The sequence below is a fragment of the Amblyomma maculatum genome, chromosome 8 (assembly GCF_055883805.1).
Source record: "Amblyomma maculatum isolate TAMU_Amacu chromosome 8, ASM5588380v1, whole genome shotgun sequence".
Taxonomy (NCBI): Eukaryota; Metazoa; Arthropoda; class Arachnida; order Ixodida; family Ixodidae; genus Amblyomma; species Amblyomma maculatum.
Window position 1 is genome coordinate 57,013,356 of NC_139351.1, and position 5,867 is coordinate 57,019,222.

The 5,867-nt window shown below is 47.8% G+C and overlaps 2 non-coding genes across 2 annotated transcripts; both read left to right on the forward strand.

The window, feature by feature from the left end:
• Window positions 1–4,387: 4,387 nt before the first annotated feature.
• TRNAS-UGA (transfer RNA serine (anticodon UGA)) lies at window positions 4,388–4,460 on the forward strand. Its single transcript has one exon. It is a non-coding gene; the product is annotated as a tRNA-Ser (tRNA).
• Window positions 4,461–5,369: 909 nt separating this feature from the next.
• On the forward strand, window positions 5,370–5,442 carry TRNAS-UGA (transfer RNA serine (anticodon UGA)). Its single transcript has one exon. It is a non-coding gene; the product is annotated as a tRNA-Ser (tRNA).
• Window positions 5,443–5,867: the final 425 nt, after the last annotated feature.

Genomic DNA, 5,867 nt, shown 5'->3' on the forward strand with positions numbered 1-5,867 from the left:
AGCAACCTGCCGACAAACCAACTGCATGGCTTACGCAAACATTGAAGCGTGACCGAAAACCAAACACCCTATTATCTGTTTGCTGCTCATCCTCAACCTTTGTTTCTTGTATGGCTACGATGTCTAAATCTAGTTCGCTCAACAAACGGTTCAACTGCACTTGCTTCCGTCTTGAGGTGAGCCTTCGAACGTTTAGAGTGCCCACTTTTAGCGGTTTTTTTCCAATACACCATACTAACAAACAATGACTGAAGGCTCACTGCCTCAGTCTCTCGTCGCGAGCGAGCGACGAGGACCGCAACGAGGTTTTCGACAAGGCTAACTTGCCTTTCTTAGCGCCCTCCACTGCTTTTCTAGTCAACGCAGTTCCCGTTCTGTAGCTGGTACCTTTTCGTAGTCTCGAGGTCTCTTCGTGAAGGCGGTTGTCATATCCATCGGGGACTCAGCGAAGCTGCCTTCCGAAGTGCCTTCAGCTGTTGGCTGATCCGACGACGTAGCAGCCTCCGCCCCCTTTCCAGTCGTTTCTGCAGCGGGTTCGCCCTTAGCCGAGTTTTTACCGGCGGAGGGAAAACTCGGCTACACCGCGCCTCAGGGAGCTGGGAAATATTTCCGCATATTATTGTATGGCCGCATTTATTATGGAATATGTTTTGAGGTGTAGAGGCCATTGCTGCCAGTCTAAAAATTACAACTTCTTGACCATCAGATCATTCTGCCTGCTCTCACGACTTGCAGCTATTGTTCTGGATGCCTATGCGCACTATATTGTGCGCTAGAACCATTTCAACATGTGGAATTTCACAGCGCTGGCAAATTTAGGGGCGAAGGCTCTTCAGGCATGCTCTGCTACCGTGGGCGCAATGAAAAAAGTACGACGAAGCTTCAAAACTGGCAAGCGCACCGGCGAGGACACTATTTTGCTGGTAACTAAATCTTGTTGGATGTAAACATTTCGGGAAGCATTGCGAAGACAGAGGGCTCGGTTTGTTTATACGCAGGCTCGAGAAACATATAAGGTATTGTGCATTACAAGCGCTCTATGTTTTTTTTTTCTTCCTTTATGGGACCATCGCTCGGTAAATTACTCTCTTTATCGTTTTATTTATTTCGGCTATTGCCGTCACTTATTGTGAGCCGATGGTCGATTGCGAGTACGCTGTTGTCCTGTTCGCCCCTGAGGGATGCGACGCCGCAGGCCGCGCCGGCTCGCTAACAATCACGAAGTCTCCGTTTACGTCATAGTGTGCGTCACTCTACCCCGACTACGTAGTCGGAGGAAATAGTTTGAATTCGACCGGCGGGAACAAGAAAAAACCTCAACTTCTTATCGCAATATCTCAGCAATTATTTGATTTTTTTACTGCCGGATATGCGGCGACAGTGTCACCAAATGTAGTTTATCAGATTTTCGTAGCATCTTTGGGTGTGTTTAGTGTTCCTTCAAGGTCAACTCGATTCCGAAAAACATGCATTCGAAAATACACAAGGCCAGAAGAGAGGCAAGATCGAAAGAACACGAAAGAACAATACGGAGCGGTAGCCAGAGTGGTTGATCACCAGCTCAGGGAAATCAACTGCGCCTTGGTCAAGAGCAACAGCATTCTTGAGGCTGAGGGCGCGGCAATCGCTCTCGCTATCACCCACCAGGGCGAGGAGGCTATTACACAAAAAATTACGGACTCACAAGAAGCATGCAGAAGAAGCAAGCAGCGGACGCATATCCACTATGGCCATCCGTATACTCAAGGCAAGAAAAATAATCTTTTCGAGATGCTTCATAACGTGGATACCAGGCCATGAGGCTTACAAAGGTAACAACGCGCCGACGCCGATGCCCGAGCATAAGCCAACCGGGAGGCGCCAACGACGGGGAACTGGACGAGAGCCCGCCGGGTTGGCGCAGTGGTTAGGGTGCTCGACTGCTGTTCCCAAGGAAGCGGGATCGAATCCCGGCCTCGGCGACCGCATTTCGATGGAGGCGAAAAGCAAGGCGCCCGTGTGCTGTGCGATTTTAGTGCACGGTAAAGAACCCCAGGTGGCCGAAATTTTCGGCGCCTCCCACTACGGCGTCTCTCACAGCCTGAGATGGCTTGGGACGTGAAACCCCACAAACCGCAGTCACTAGACGCTGTGTAGCCATCCTTAAACATCAAAGAGCCTTAAGGAGGATCTGTTCACCTCCCCACGAACCCCTTAATAGAAAGCACACTGAAGAAACATTTTTTTTCACTCTTTTCTGTCTTCAACTTTCTTCTACTACTACTACTACTACTGCTACTGCTACTGCTACTACTGCTACTACTGCTACTACTGCTACTACTACTACTGCTACTACTACTACTACTACTACTACTACTGCTGCTGCTGCTGCTACTACTACTACTACTACTACTACTACTACTACTACTACTACTACTACTACTACTACTACTACTACTGCTGCTGCTGCTGCTGCTACTACTACTACTACTACTACTACTACTACTACTACTACTACTGCTGCTGCTGCTGCTGCTGCTGCTGCTACTACTACTACTACTACTACTACTCTACTACTACTACTACTACTACTACCACTGCTGCTACTACTACTACTACTACTACTATTACAGCTGCTACTACTACTACAACTGCTGCTGGTATACTGCTACTGCTGCTGCTGCTACTACTACTACTACCAATACTACTACTGCTACTACTACTAATACTACTGCTACTACTACCACCACCACCACCAGTACCTCTACTACACTACTACTAATACTACTAGTACTACTACTACTACTAACACTAATTACTACCAATACTACTCCTACTACTACTGAAGTAAGGGAACGTAGCCGGCGGCTGGAGGCCAATGGACTGAACGTTTATTACTAGGTGTTATTGGTTTCATAACAAAACCGCACAGAACACGGTCTAGGTACGCAAGAATGCGACATGTGTACACCGTCCTGCTCAGACTATAGATCAGCACGCGTGCGTGATAACACTGCATCCCCTGCGCCTAAGCTAGAGTACGCGAGACGATCTGGGGCCTTCCGCAGGCGATTCGAAGGACGTGGTGGTTATTGATTTTCAGCTTGAAAACTTTAAAGCCAGGCGGTTGTATCCAAATTACCCTTTGTGGGTGTTTTATGCGCCATTTTTCGTGCCTCATCGTCCAGTGGAAGTTGATTATACACAAACCATAAACCAAGAGTGCTGATCACCTACCCCATAATAGAGATGCGAAGATGTCCTCGAGTTTTGGCTACGGGTAGTGTTCCAAATGTGTTGCCTGATTAAAAGCGTCGTACAGCGGCCTCCTTCGTGTATAGTTTCACAGGTGGCCCCTTACAACAGTCCAAACCCTCCTCGAAAACTTTCGGAAATTCCGACTAAAGTTCGACTGTCGCTGCGTCCCCATGAACCCCATGTACGTTCTGCGGCGCACATTCTTCCAGTAGTGCCATGCCCGAATTCCAAAAGGCTTTAATGGTGTTCCGGCCGCACAACAGAGGCCTGTCGCAATTCACTACCACGAGCGAGCTGTGCACATCAGTGTTATCGCATTCGAATTTCCTGGCCACTCGGCACATTTGAAACGGATTTGGGGTGAGGGGGGGGGGGGACGTCACGCTACTGACGACGAAGTATTGGGTGGCAGAAGATAAGGAAGAGGCTTTGGCGTTTTGGGGAGCTAGTAGGCCTCACTTTGTTCCGCTACCGCAGCATTCTGTCCCTCTACTCCCTTTCCTATTTCACCGTATTATATATATATATATATATATATTTATATATATATATATATATATATATATATATATATATATATATATATATATATATATAACACTCTCAAGGTTCGTATACAGACAACATAAATACCCAAGCAAGTAGCAGGGGGGACAGCGGCCGATGTAGCTCAGTTGGAAGAGCACCGGACGCGATATTCGGAGGTCGTGGGTTCGGTTCCCACCATCGCCACGTTGTTTTTTCTTCTCCTTCGTGTTTATTTATCTTTACCCTAAACAGATTACATTACTAATTTCTGTGAATATCCAAGTAAACATTAAAAAAAAGGTACCATCCCCAACGCTGTCCTTGGCCTCGCCGACTGTTGGCTTCTTTCCTTGATGTGTTATAACGAGTACCCTCATTCCCCCTTAATTGATCTGCTTGTAGCTTACGGGGGTCTCGGTTCTGGCAGTCTTGAAGCCATAGGTAGCGTAAGAGGGTTCTAGCACAGCGTTTACCCTCGCTCTTGATCACGTTCTACGTGACGGTGGCGGTAACAAAGGACGTTCTACGTCCGCCGCTATAGTTGAGGGTGGCGCTAGTGAACACTCTCAAGGTTCGTATGCAGACAACATAAATACCCAAGCAAGTAGCAGGGGGAACAGCGGCCGATGTAGCTCAGTTGGAAGAGCACCGGACGTGATATTCGGAGGTCGTGGGTTCGGGTCCCACCATCGGCACGTTGTTTTTTCTTCTACTTCGTGTTTATTTATCTTTACCCTAAACAGATTACATTACTAATTTCTGTGAATATCCAAGTAAACATTAAAAAAAAGGTACCATCCCCAACGCTTTCCTTGGCCTCGCTGACTGTTGGCTTCTTTCCTTGATGTATTATAACGAGTACCCTCATTTCCCCTTAATTGATCTGCTTGTAGCTTACGGGGGTCTCGGTTCTGGCAGTTTTGAAGCCATAGGTAGCGTAAGAGGGTTCTAGCACAGCGTTCGCCCTCGCTCTTGATCACGTTCTACGTGACACTGGCGGTAACAAAGGACGTTCTACGTCCGCCGCTATGGTTGAGGGTGGCGCTGGTGAACACTCTCAAGGTTCGTATAGAGACAACATAAATACCCAAGCAAGTAGCAGGGGGGACAGCGGCCGATGTAGCTCAGTTGGAAGAGCACCGGACGCGATATTCGGAGGTCGTGGGTTCGGTTCCCACCATCGGCGCGTTGTTTTTTCTTCTACTTCGTGTTTATTTATCTTTACCCTAAACAGATTACATTACTAATTTCTGTGAATATCCAAGTAAACATTAAAAAAAAGGTACCATCCCCAACGCTGTCCTTGGCCTCGCCGACTGTTGGCTTCTTTCCTTGATGTGTTATAACGAGTACCCTCATTCCCCCTTAATTGATCTGCTTGTAGCTTACGGGGGTCTCGGTTCTGGCAGTCTTGAAGCCATAGGTAGCGTAAGAGGGTTCTAGCACAGCGTTTACCCTCGCTCTTGATCACGTTCTACGTGACGGTGGCGGTAACAAAGGACGTTCTACGTCCGCCGCTATAGTTGAGGGTGGCGCTAGTGAACACTCTCAAGGTTCGTATGCAGACAACATAAATACCCAAGCAAGTAGCAGGGGGAACAGCGGCCGATGTAGCTCAGTTGGAAGAGCACCGGACGTGATATTCGGAGGTCGTGGGTTCGGGTCCCACCATCGGCACGTTGTTTTTTCTTCTACTTCGTGTTTATTTATCTTTACCCTAAACAGATTACATTACTAATTTCTGTGAATATCCAAGTAAACATTAAAAAAAAGGTACCATCCCCAACGCTTTCCTTGGCCTCGCTGACTGTTGGCTTCTTTCCTTGATGTATTATAACGAGTACCCTCATTTCCCCTTAATTGATCTGCTTGTAGCTTACGGGGGTCTCGGTTCTGGCAGTTTTGAAGCCATAGGTAGCGTAAGAGGGTTCTAGCACAGCGTTCGCCCTCGCTCTTGATCACGTTCTACGTGACACTGGCGGTAACAAAGGACGTTCTACGTCCGCCGCTATGGTTGAGGGTGGCGCTGGTGAACACTCTCAAGGTTCGTATAGAGACAACATAAATACCCAAGCAAGTAGCAGGGGGGACAGCGGCCGATG